Source organism: Procambarus clarkii, chromosome 33 (assembly GCF_040958095.1).
Source record: "Procambarus clarkii isolate CNS0578487 chromosome 33, FALCON_Pclarkii_2.0, whole genome shotgun sequence".
Classification (NCBI taxonomy): domain Eukaryota; kingdom Metazoa; phylum Arthropoda; class Malacostraca; order Decapoda; family Cambaridae; genus Procambarus; species Procambarus clarkii.
Window position 1 is genome coordinate 29661919 of NC_091182.1, and position 13711 is coordinate 29675629.

The window sequence follows — 13711 nt, forward strand, 5'->3', positions numbered from 1 at the left end:
GAGGTCCAGCTGAAAAACATCGTGAAGATCATGGCAGAGACCATTATCAATTGCCTACAGGTGACGCAGAACGCCTCACAACAACAGACTCAAGAAATCACTTGTGTGATAATGGACAAGATCGTGCAGCAGACCACAGTTACACAAGAAATAGACAGTCTGAGACAAGATGGAGCACAAGAGGACAAACAACGCAACATGGACATACAGACTACCAACAACAGTCAGGTAGTCAAGACACCAGAACATCAACATTTACAACAGCAACTGCAAGAAGCAGTGACCACCCAAGATCAACAGAATCTTACAACACAAGAGACAGACAACAACAGCCAATGCAGTCTGATATGCAGCAACGCCAACAAAGACGTATTGAACAGCAGAGATGCACAGTTTCCAACAACACAAGAAACAGCCACGAGCAATCAATGCAGTCCGATATGCAGCAATACCAACAACAAAGCGATGGACCACAGTTATGCACAGATTCCAACAACGCCGGGGATGACCACGAACAATCAATGCAGTCCGATTTGCAGCGATACGACTTGCGAGGTGGAGAATATAGAGGTCAATTCCGAAGAGGAGTTCTAGTAGAACAAGCAACACCAACCGAAACCGTCGTCTGGCCATTACGAATACTGCAGTGGAACATACAAGGTCTTGGAAATAAAAACCACACACTTCAGGAGGCTGCAATCAGCATGAAAGCAGATATAATCGTTTTGGAAGAAACTCTTTTCCCAGCCACGAAATTCTTCAGATTAGCTGGATATCAGCACTATGTTATACCGTATGAGCAGGGGAGACAAAGAGGATTAATGACCCTAGTCAGGAACACCATACCCAGCAAGAAAATAGACCCAGTTTCATGTGGGGATGGAGTAGAGGTATTAGCAGTAACAGTGAATATGGCTAATATTGAGCTCCTCATATACAACGTCTACAAGCCCCCTAGACGTAAACTAGAAGCAGAGGCAGTGCTTACCTTGGCCACGCAGGAAAATGTAATTATTGCTGGGGATTTTAATGCTCATCATCAAGAGTTAGGTGCAACTGGGCCAGCCAATGCAGATGGACGCCATTTAGCTGCAGCTCTGCGAGAAGTACCTGAAATTACACTTCTCAACACTGGGGAACCCACTCACATTCTAGGAGGTTCCCTTGATCTTACATTCATCTCAACGGCACTCAAGCATCAGGCGAAGTGGGAAGTAGACCCGGTGATCACCAGTGACCACTATGCTACTGTCACAACACTAAACCTAGCACGACCTCCTACACCACCTGCACAGCCTAGGTGGAATTTAAGAAAGGCCAATTGGAATATATACCAAGAAGAACTTGAAAAATGGTATGCAACGTACACGCCACCTGAGGATTTGAACATACACGTGACCAATCTGCAGGAAGCCATTGCAGCTGCTGCAAACAAAGCTATTCCAATCATTATCACAGGAAACACAAAACGAAAGAACTATTGGTTCTATAGTAATGAAGTTAAAGAACAGAACCACAGAGTCAACATCTTCAGAAAACATCTAAAGAGAAACCCCACACCAGAAGGAAGAACTCTGCTAAGAGCGGTGATATCTGAAGCAAGACGAGTTTCTCGAGAAGTAAAGGAGGCAAGATGGTTTGAGTGGTGTCAAACTCTAAATGAACATAGTAGTCTTGGCAAGATATGGGGTCAGATTAAAACTATATCAGGTCGACCAGCCCGGCCACAGGCATGTATTCAACCATTGCAGGAGGCTGAGAGACTTGCTCTCCAATTTGCAGAAAGAACAGTTTCATATCAGCTTCCTGCAATGGTCCGAAGGCAGCAAGAACAATTAAAACAAGAGAGGTTGACAGTCATTCATGAGAGCATAGCTATAAATGACGAATGTGACTGTCCCTTCACCACACAAGAACTAATCAGGGCCAAAAAAGGTGGTAAGGACACTGCACCAGGTGCTGATAACATTACATACTCAATGGTCGCACATGCAGGTCCTGCTGGAGAACAAGGAATATTGGACGTCATCAATGCATCTTGGCAGCAAGGCAAACTACCGACCTCTTGGAAGCAAGCAGACATCATACCGATTCCTAAATCGAAAGAACCTGGCAATTACAGACCCATTTCATTAACATCATGCATTAGTAAAACTGCAGAACGGATGGTCTTAAATAGGCTACTGTGGAAGACTGGAGACCTTCATAAACACATATTTGGCTTCACTAGAGGAGTAGGTACTGCAAACTGCATAGCAACATTACTAGGAACAGTTAACTCAGGTCCAGCTATAGTGATCTTCCTTGATCTAGAAAAAGCATTTGAACTTGCAAGCCCGCAAGCAATATTACACACCTTAGTTAAAAAAGGTGTAAAGGGAAAAATGCTAGCATGGATTCAAGATTACCTAAGTCACAGGTATGCCAGAGTAAAGTTGCAAGGACAAGTGTCAGACTACCACTTGCACGAGAATGGGACTCCACAAGGAGGAGTCCTCAGTCCTAGTCTTTTTAACATCCTTGTGGAAAACCTTGTTACCATGACATTTACAGAAGGGGTTAAAATGCTAAGCTATGCTGATGATATAGCATTAGTCATTACAGGTCCTTCACTTCTAAATAAAACACAAGGTGCACTAGATAAAGTAGCATCTGAATGCAGTGTTTTAGGGCTAAAAATATCTGCACAGAAGTCTAAGGTAATGAGACTAGGCGGCAACACTCCAGACAGGCACCTACGCATTCAAGACGTTAACCTTCAGTGGGTTACACAATATCAATATCTCGGAGTGTGGATAGATTTTAAAATGACATTCAATAAGCAAATTCAATATCTAAAGGAGAAAGCAAAATCACGACTAAATATAGTGAGAGCACTCACAGGGCCCCGTCTAGGAGCGGGACACAAAGTGTTAAGAATGTTTTACATACACGCCGTTCGTTCCCTAGTTGATTATGCAGCACCTGCCTTACTTACTCTTTCTCCTGGTCAGTGGGCAAACGTTGAGGTTCTTCAAAATGATGCATTGCGAATCATAACAGGAGCTCCCAGATGGACTAAAATACTGAACCTAAGACTAGAAACAAAGCTAACGTCGATTGAAATAAGGGTAAAAGGGATTGCTGCGTGCATGCTGACCAAGATATTGACTAGACCTAGAATCAGTTCACTTAAAGATATAATCACTGGAGCACTAACTCTGGACAGAAGAGCCTCCAATAGCAACAGGTGGACCCATTGTGCGATAAACACCATCAATACATTCGATATAACAAACACAGTCACTGAGAGGGGTGTCGACGAAATACATGCAAACTTTGTTATGCAAGCCCCTTGGGAATCTCCGCCAGCAGACTTTAAGATTATGGCTCTTGAAGGAAAGAAGAACCAGACAAATCCTCATCTGCTACGTAACATTGCACAGATGCATATAGAAGCAAACATGGCATCCGACAGCTTCACTTACTTCACAGATGGATCAGTAGACCAGCAGGGACAAGAAACCGGAGCTGCAGTTAAAGCAGGAAACTCTGTAAATAGTTGGAGGCTCTCAAATGGGTGTTCAACTTTACAAACAGAGATGCTAGCCATTCAAAAGGCTTTGGAACATGCTCTTGCTGAACACAGACAACATGTTATCATACATACAGATTCGAGAACCGCCATTGAAACCTTGCAACAAGAACACATATGTGATAACATCCATCTGATCACAAATGTCATATCATTCATGCAAACACTCAAACGACAAGGCCGACGGGTACTTATCAACTGGGTGCCAAGTCATGTGGGAATAATAGGAAATGACATTGCAGACGAAGCTGCAAAACTTGCTACTAAGAGGAGAAATGTAGACATTTACATACCACAGAGTCTATCACAGATTAAGAAAGTAATTAGAAACAGAGCAATGCAAAAGATGTACAGTGACCACAATACAGCAGTTGCAACATCAGGATCTGCGGGTTGGTACAAGAATTCAACCAACTACGAACCACTTAGTTTGATGAAAGGGAACAGTAGAGCAACAGAAGTGCATTTACATCGCATCAGGCTTGGATACCCATGTGCATGGGAAATAGGCTTACAGGTTCCGGAAGATGAGAGGAAATGTCAACACTGTGGAGAAATGCCCGACAGACCACTGGAACATTATCTAACACAGTGCACAGTTACAAACCCATTAAGATTTCAACTTAGATTCAACAGAGCAGAAGAAGTTGTTAAACACATGGCAAAATCTTACTGAAGCGACCATACGAGTCATAAATACTCATACTCCGCCCAAGTAAAACAGAAACAAGCAACACTTAGTGGGCCAGCCAGAGGCTTAGGGCCCTCGCAGGAATATCCCTGCAAAAAAAACAAAAACAAAAACAAAAAAAACAAGAACTTTTCACACTAGAGATGCTATACCGATGATGATACTTTTCAAAACGCTTGTGCTCTCTAGAGTGGAGTACTGCTGCACAATGACAGCACCTTTCAAAGCTGGAGAAATTACTGACCTGGAGAGCGTGCAGAGATCCTTTACTGCTAGAATCCACTCAGTAAAACATCTAAACTATTGGGACCGACTAAAGAGCCTAAAACTGTACTCCCTTGAGTGCAGGCGAGAGAGGTACATAATAATTTACACGTGGAAAATATTAGAGGGGCTGGTCCCAAACCTGCACACAGAAATAACATCACATGAGACCAGAAGACATGGCAGGATGTGCAGAATACCCCCGTTGAAAAACAGAGGTGCAACTTGTACTCTGAGAGAGAACTCTATCAACATCAGAGGTCCGAGACTGTTCAACACACTTCCACTACACATAAGGGACATAACTGGCTGACCCCTCACAGTGTTCAAGAGAGAACTGGATAAGCACCTCCAAAGGATACCTGATCAACCAGGCTGTGACTCGCGTCCAACAGCCTGGTTGATCAGTCCGGCAACCAGGAGGCCTGGTCGGCGACCGGGCCGCGGGGACGCTAAGCCCTGGAAGCACCTTAAGGTACCCTCAAGGTATGATTTTAAAATTCTCACACATCGCTTTCCTTACACATTCTGAGGGGTTTAGGATTTATATATACACATCACAACTCGTGCTGGTATAAATCACACCCAAAATAGGGTCTGCACCATTAATTAATGGTGCCAGGTTGTTCAATGTAGTACAACTAGACTATGATAATAAATGGGACTCAGATGAACAATAATTAGTTCAACAATGGTAATATGGGACTAGTGTAATTTTTTTTTTTTTTTTAGATATATACAAGAGTTGTTACATTCTTGTACATTAAATTCTTGTATATTAAATTGTGATTACATTTTATGTTAAATAATTCTCTATTCAAGAGAAATTATGTACACAATTGGTGTTATTAGCCTCTAAATAACTTCTAGTATTATTTAGAAGTATTAATTCTGTTATTATAGTCACCTTTTGCGAAATTAAACACCACAAATTTAGTGTAAATAAACTCGCCAGAGCGTATCCGTAATTTAACTGGTTTTAATTTAAGCGTTGTCACTCCGCAGATATAAACGCCGCGGAGTTCGTGGGTGTGATCCACGAGGCTGTTGAGGGGGTCGTGAGTTTCTGAAGGATCAGCGCTGCCGATCTTGTGAGTGGCTAAGGTATGTGTTTATATACTGTTTTAGTAATTTATTGCACTAGTTTTTTTAATTTGGTGGAGCAGTGTAGTATATCTAGTTCCTTACGGAACACTAAACTGGGGAATTGACTTGTGAGAATTTTATTTAGTTTATATTAATTTATATAATGATTTATATTTACGGTAATTTATATTTTTTTCGATAGCAAATTGTATGGTGTTTAAAGTGGACTGTATGATTTAAAATTCTCACAAATCACTTTCCTTACACATTCTGGGTGGTTTTTGGTTTATTTATGTAGTCGTCAATATAAATTATTGATTAGTAGACATTCACTACAATCTTAGACTACAGATATTAATAACTAAAATTGGGGGAGGCCTTATCTTTATATAGTGAGCCTAGTCCACCAGTGATGAACATGATCACACCAAATAATCCTGGTTGTTGTTGTTGTTAAAGATTCGCTACCTGGAACAAAGTTCCAAGTAGCACGGGCTATGGTGAGCCCGCAGGATGTATTTAATCCTGGTGGTTGAGGCTGGCATCAGCATTTGTACTGGTGTACTGGGCAACTAGTCTTAATTCTTCTTCCAATTCTTCTTCTAGGGCATCCCCCTAGAGATCAGGGGGGTGCCCAAGAGATCAGGGGGGTGCCCTAGAGATCAGGGGGTGTCCTAGAGATCAGGGGGTGCCCTAGAGATCAGGGGAGTGCCCTAGAGATCAGGGGGGGTGTCCTAGAGATCAGGGGGGTTGCCCAAGAGATTAGGGGGTGTCCTAGAGATCAGGGGGGTTGCCCTAGAGATCAGGGGGGTGTCCTAGAGATCAGGGGGGTGTCCTAGAGATCAAGGGGGTTGCCCTAGAGATCAGGGGGGATGCCCTAGAGATCAGGGGGGGTGTCCTAGAGATCAGGGGGGTGCCCTAGAGATCAGGGGGTGGTGCCCTAGAGATCAGGGGGTGGTGCCCTAGAGATCAGGGGGGATGCCCTAGAGTTCAGGGGGGTGTCCTAGAGATCAGGGGGGGGTGTCCTAGAGATCAGGGGGGTGCCCTAGAGATCAGGGGGTGGTGCCCTAGAGATCAGGGGGGTGTCCTAGAGATCAGGGGGTGCCCTAGAGATCAGGGGGTGTGCCCTAGAGATCAAGGGTGTCCCTAGAGATCAGGGGGGTGTCCTAGAGATTAGGGGTGTGTCCTAGAGATCAGGGGTGTGTCCCTAGAGATCAGGAGTGTGTCCCTAGAGATCAGGGGTGTGTCCCTAGAGATCAGGGGTGTGTCCCTAGAGATCAGGGGTGTGTCCTAGAGATCAGGGGTGTGTCCCTAGAGATCAGGGGGTGTCCTAGAGATCAGTTGTGTGTCCCTAGAGATCAGGGGTGTGTCCTAGAGATCAGGGGGTGTCCTAGAGATCAGGGGTGTGTCCTAGAGATCAGGGGTGTGTCCCTAGAGATCAGGGGGTGTCCTAGAGATCAGTTGTGTGTCCCTAGAGATCAGGGGTGTGTCCTAGAGATCAGGGGGTGTCCTAGAGATCAGGGGTGTGTCCTAGAGATCAGGGGGTGCCCTAGAGATCGGGGGGTGTCCTAGAGATCAAGGGGTGCCCTAGAGATCAGGGGGTGTCCTAGAGATCAGGGGGGTGCCCTAGAGATCAGGGGGGGGTGCCCTAGAGATCAGGGGGGGTGCCCTAGAGATCAGGGAGGTGTCCTAGAGATCAGGGGGGGGTGCCCTAGAGATCAGGGGGGTGTCCTAGAGATCAGGGGGGGGGGGGTGCCCTAGAGATCAGGGGGGTGTCCTAGAGATCAGGGAGGTGTCCTAGAGATCAGGGAGGTGTCCTAGAGATCAGGGGGTGCCCTAGAGATCAGGGAGGTGTCCTAGAGATCTGGGGGGGTGCCCTAGAGATCAGGGGGGTGTCCTAGAGATCAGGGGGGTTGCCCTAGAGATCAGGGAGGTGTCCTAGAGATCAGGGGGGAGCCCTAGAGATCAGGGGGTGCCCTAGAGATCAGGGGGATGTCCTAGAGATCAGTGGGGGGGTGCCCTAGAGATCAGGGGGGTGCCCTAGAGATCAGGGACGTGCCCTAGAGATCAGGGAGGTGCCCTAGAGATCAGGGGAGTGTCCTAGAGATCAGGGGGGTTGCCCTAGAGATCAGGGGGGTTGCCCTAGAGATCAGTGGGGGGTGCCCTAGAGATCAGGGGGGTGCCCTAGAGATCAGGGAGGTGCCCTAGAGATTAGGGAGGTGCCCTAGAGATCAGGGGGTGCCCTAAAGATCAGGAAGGTGCCCCTGGGTATCAGAGGGAGAACTTAGAGATCAGGGGTCGTGCTCAATGGTTCAGGCAACTCATCCTCTTGAATTGTTAGTACTTTTTTGTAACTATTTGGTCGAAATTATCAATATGACGTGATGAACCAGCAGATATTGTACTATTAATTTTATAGAGTCCTTACAAAATAAAGTTGAAACCCAAACTTAAGTATTCTTAGGCTTAGGATACCACACTCAAGTACCATATTAGGCCTATGATAGCGTATATTAGGATTAGGACTGCTAGGAGGGGCTAGGTTAGAAAGTACCAACATTTAGTGATGCGTGTAAAGAGAAGGATATTTGGATGGATTAGTGTATTAGTGTTTGCTGTTATTGCATTGTTGGAACTGTGGTTGGTGACTTATATTCGTAATTAAGCAGTGCGGGTACTTTGTCACTTTGCTGCTTGTAGATAGCCTCTGGTGAGGAGTTCTGTCGAGTTTGACAAATTCCAGGATATTTTTTGACGTCAAAATTTCGTAGTTTGTGGACATGGACGAATTTCCTCGTTTTTGGACTTAGTCAAGTTCCTGGTGAGGGGACTTAGACTTTTGAGAGGAAATTCAGATTGTCACATTACCAGACTTTGTAACTGTAACGTTTGGAAGACCCGGAATTGACTTTGTTTTTTGTCAAGTCATTGTGGACTTGTACTTTCGTAGAGAAATTGACTTTGTCACTTTTCCAGTCATTGTGAATGTGTGAAGAGTCTAGACTTTGCCATTTGTTGGTCCAGTTGGGACTTAGGTTTTCTGGAGGCAAGTTTAGACTGTCATTTGTCAGTCCTGGGGGAACTTAGGTTTTCTAAAGGCAGGAGAGAGGACTTTTGACTGGTGATATTGGTGTCCAAACTGAGGCTTTACCCCTCTCTGGTGTTGTGTGTCCCTACCCTGGTAGACTGGTTGCTGGACTGGTCAACCAGTCCAGCAACCAGGAGGCCTGGTCGACGACCGGGTCGCGGGGTCGCTAAGCCCCAAAATCACCTCAAGATAATCTCAAGGAAACCCTCTATGTTTATAACTCTATAGCCAGTCTTAATTGACTAGTGCACCTACCTGTGTTGTTAGGCGATTGTGGCCTAGTGAGGCTAGCTGCTTGACTTGTGCTTTTGTTAATTCAGTTACTAGTTGTGGATATGTGTTGTGTATATATATAGAGAGAGAGGCGTCATGTATATATTTCGCAACAGTAAACTGGTTGGATTATACCTAGACTCACTTTACCCCAGACATAACTTGTTGAGGCCAGGTGGTTTTTTGATGATTTCTGGAAGGTTTTATGCTACCAGCGATGATTTGGGGCGTCGTTGGGGTGGGAGGGGGGGGGGCTTTTTGCAGGAATATTCCTGCGCGGGCCCTAAGCCTCTGGCTGGCCCACTGCGCGGGCCCTAAACCTCTGGCTGGCCCACTAAGTGTTGCTTGTTTCTGTTTTACTTGGGTGGAGTGTGAGTATTTATGACTCGTATGGTCGCTTCAGTAAGATTTTGTCCCACGTGTTTAACAACTTCTGCTCTGTTGATTCTAAGTTGAAATCTTAATGGGTTTGTAACTGTGCACTGTGTTAGATAATGTTCCAGTGGTCTGTCAGGCATTTCTCCAGTGCTGACATTTCCTCTCATCTTCCGAAACCTGTAAGCCTGTTTCCCATGCACATGGGTATCCAAGCCTGATGCGATGTAAGTGTACTTCTGTTGTTCTACTGCTCCCTTTCATTATGTGGTGTTTCTTGGCACTTATTTCTATTTTGTGTGTTTATAATATTTGTTTGTATAGTTGAACATCTGTCTCATTCCCTGTCCTTACCATCCCCCTCATATTTTCTCTCTCATCCCCTTTCCATTATTCTTATTTCTTTTTCTTCCATTTGATATCTTCTAATTATCTCTCATTTCATCCCTTCCCTTATTTCCTTTCTTGATTGATTGATAAAGATTAAGCCACTCAAAAGGTGGCACAGGCATGAATAGCCCGTAATTCCTGTTGTTATTGTTATACTGTAGATTCAGCTACCCGGAACAAGTTCCAAGTAGCACGGGCTATGGTGAGCCCGTAACTTACCTGGCACAGGAGCGGGGCAAGTAGCACAGGCTATGGTGAGCCTGTAATGGACTTACCTGGTACAAGAACGGTGCGCCATCGTAATTCCTCTCTTCCACTCACTTTATACTGCCTCAACTCTCTCCTCTCCGGGCCTGCGTCGACCCACCAGACAAAGCCGGGATTTCCGTGGCGTAGATTCCAGGTGCTCTGAACATTCAAAAATATTCCAACGCCGAGCAAACTTTGCCAGACAAAGCCTTGATTTCCGTGGCGTAGATTCCAGGTGCTCTGAACATTCAAAAATATTCCAGCGCCGGGTAAACTTTGCCAGACAAATTGTTTTGGCTGCCAATTTCGGTCCCATTACCGAGTTACATCTTAATTAGCGTTCGTCCCCCCGTAAACTGCTGCTGTTTGGGGGGTGCAGAGTTGCTGTGGGGTTTCTAAGTGGGTGTGTTATTGGTGTTATCTTGACGGCGATGCCTTTACGGGGTGAGGGGGAGGTTATCTTCAGATGATTTCGGGGCTTAGCGTCCCCGCGGCCCGGACCTCGACAAGGCCTCCTTTTTTGTTACCCCCCCCCCCCAACAAGAAGCTGCCCGTTGCAGCTGTCTAACTCCCAGGTACCTATTTACTGCTAGGTAGGTGAACAGGTACCTATTTACTGCTAGGGCTATGGTGAGCCCGTAACTTACCTGGCACAGGAGCGGGGCAAGTAGCACAGGCTATGGTGAGCCCGTAATGGACTTACCTGGTACAAGAACGGTGCGCCATCGTAATTCCTCTCTTCCACTCGCTTTATACTGCCTCAACTCTCTCCTCTCCGGGCCTGCGTCGACCCACCAGACAAAGCCGGGATTTCCGTGGCGTAGATTCCAGGTGCTCTGAACATTCAAAAATATTCCAACGCCGAGCAAACTTTGCCAGACAAAGCCGGGATTTCCGTGGCGTAGATTCCAGGTGCTCTGAACATTCAAAAATATTCCAGCGCCGGGTAAACTTTGCCAGACAAATTGTTTTGGCTGCCAATTTCGGTCCCATTACCGAGTTACGTCTTAATTAGCGTTCGTCCCCCCGTAAACTGCTGCTGTTTGGGGGGTGCAGAGTTGCTGTGGGGTTTCTAAGTGGGCGTGTTATTGGTGTTATCTTGACGGCGATGCCTTTACGGGGTGAGGGGGAGGTTATCTTCAGATGATTTCGGGGCTTAGCGTCCCCGCGGCCCGGACCTCGACAAGGCCTCCGTTTTTGTTACCCCCCCCCCAACAAGAAGCTGCCCGTTGCAGCTGTCTAACTCCCAGGTACCTATTTACTGCTAGGTAGGTGAACAGGAGCATCAGGATGAAATAAACTCTGCCCGTTTGTTTCCGCCTCCGCCGGGGGATCGAACCCGGAACCTTAGGACTACGAATTCCGAGCGCTGTCCACTCAGCCGTCAGGACCTTGGCACTAGGAGACTAACCACCAGCCCCATAAGTTATAGACGCTCTAGCCACTATGCTATGAACAGACTTAATAAGGAGAGATTCCAGAAGCCACTAATCACTACCCAGATGGAAGTTTAGACTTTGGTGTTGACCAGACCACACACTAGAAGGTGAAGGGACGACGACGTTTCGGTCCGTCCTGGACCATTCCCAAGTCGATTGTGATGAGGAAGATTGACTGATGAAGATTAAGCCACCCAAAAGGTGGCACGGGCACAAATAGCCCATAAGTGGTGGCCCTTTTGAGCCATTACCAGCATCAATAGATGATACTGGAGATCTGTGGAGGTGCGACTGCACCTTGCGTGACGGGAGATGTCTCCCCCGTGAGGTAGAATTTATTGATATGGATAAAATATATGAAACTGAGGTGAAGCTGCAATACCCCAAAACAGTCCTGGATTTAGCTCTAGGAGAAGCCAAGCAGACTTTGTGCAATTGTACTCCCAAGACTAAACTTTACCTTAGAAATGCACTTGTGCTTCCTTGCTCAAAAGGACTTGGTAAACTTTTCCCTTTTTTAAGACTTTTGATATTAAGTTGGTGTTCCAAAATAATAAAAATAAGTCGGTTTTAATGAAGAACGCGCCAGCGTCTGCAGCAGTGTGTATGTACTCAATCCCTTGCAAACACTTGAGTTCGTGTACATCAGCCAGACTGGCAATCAATTAGAATCGCACGCTCCTCAACATCATTATTCAACTCGAACTGCACATTATATTTACGTCAGCCTTTGCAACCAGTCCATTAACTGGAGTGACTCAAAAAGTATTGCTCATTGCAGTGAATTTATTGAACAAAATTTTACTGAATATGCCTTAATCACTGTGCCCCAATGCCCTTAACATTACCTCTAGCTTGTATAAACAGGATTCTTTTTTGGGGGTTTGAATATTGCATAAATGTTCAAAGAAAATATCTGGTCTACACTCTTGGTACACTATCATGCTTTTGGTCTGTGTAATTTCCAGCCCTGTAGTCTATTGGCTTTGGCTGTGTTAGATACCTGGTTGATGGGGTTCTGGGAGTTCTTCTACTCCCCAAGCCCGGCCCGAGGCCAGGCTTGACTTGTGAGAGTTTGGTCCACCAGGCTGTTGCTTTAGGTTATATAATACTACTGTCCTGCATACTTGTGGCTAGTGCTGTAAGGCAAATTATCTACCCTAGGGGAAAATGTTCTTCTATCCTTACTAACGTAGGTTAAGTGAGAGTACTATCTTAGTGTACCAGGTCTTTGGTTTGGGACCTCCTTCCCCCTCCGTTTCTAGCCCGTTGTCGTCGGGATGGGGCTTGGTGAGTGGGTTGACCTCTCCATGGGACGCTCCTCCTCTGTCCTTTTGCAGCCTTATGCTCCTGCTGCTGTCTTCACTAATTGTGCTGGTTGCTATTCCTTATGCTTTATTTTTCCTCCCCCACTCTTCTCCTTGTCTCTTCCGCTGACCTTTTGACGTTCTTGATTATTCTTTAGGACATCTTCTGTTCTGACGCCCGGGTGTTTGGGGAGGCGCGCACTCTCACCCGTGGAACTGTGCTACACGATGTTGTGATGTTGTTTTAGATTTAGCTACTCGGAACGAAATGTCCATGTAGCACGGGCTATGGTGAGCCCGTAATTGAGTTTGGTTATTCGGGATAACCTTGTTACTCTGATATTTGGGACAAAGTTTTAAATGGAGGTGGGGTTTCCTCCTTTTTCCCTGTTTCTTTTTCGCTTCTGTTTTAGTTGTGTTTTAATAACATTATCTTGGTGGCGGATGTAGGTGCAGAATGTTCATTAGTGAGTCCCATTCTTTAACGGCTTTTCTAATCATTGTAGTCGCTGTGGAATGTGCATCTAATGCAGCTGCTGTCGTTGGATTAATGTTGAGTTTAATGCGCAGGGCTTCAGTAGCTTCACATTCCAGTAAGTAATGCAATACTGGCGCCTCTGCTTCTGTTCCACAGATATGACACTCTTTAACTATTGGGTTTATTACCTCCCAGCAGCACTTGTAACCAAGTCTGAGTCTGTGTATGGCTACTGCAATGTCTTTGGATATATTTTTGTCAGGCTTGAAAGAGGAGTAACCAGTGGCTTGTTCGTACCATATCGCCGTAGATCTTCCTTCCGCTACTTTGGCTCTGTGGCGACTTTTGATACTTGGGAGTATTTTCTTCTTGATTTGCTCCTTAATCTGTGAAAAACTTGGAGGTATTTGAACTTTTACAACAGGTAGAGCAGTGGCAGGGCTTGCTAGTGAGTCTGCCTTTTTATTACCATCTATACCAATGTGACTTGGTATCCA

At 45.7% G+C, this 13711-nt stretch overlaps 1 protein-coding gene across 2 annotated transcripts in view; it reads left to right on the forward strand.

Moving 5' to 3' along the window:
• LOC123765268 (carboxyl-terminal PDZ ligand of neuronal nitric oxide synthase protein) overlaps window positions 1-13711 on the forward strand; it is a 497901-nt gene that overhangs the window by 476657 nt on the left and 7533 nt on the right. For both annotated transcript variants that reach the window (XR_011230244.1, XR_006773694.2), the window contains exon 7: window positions 5535-5633. The gene's annotated coding sequence lies outside the window, so the exon portion shown is untranslated. The remainder of the gene's footprint in view (window positions 1-5534; window positions 5634-13711) is intronic.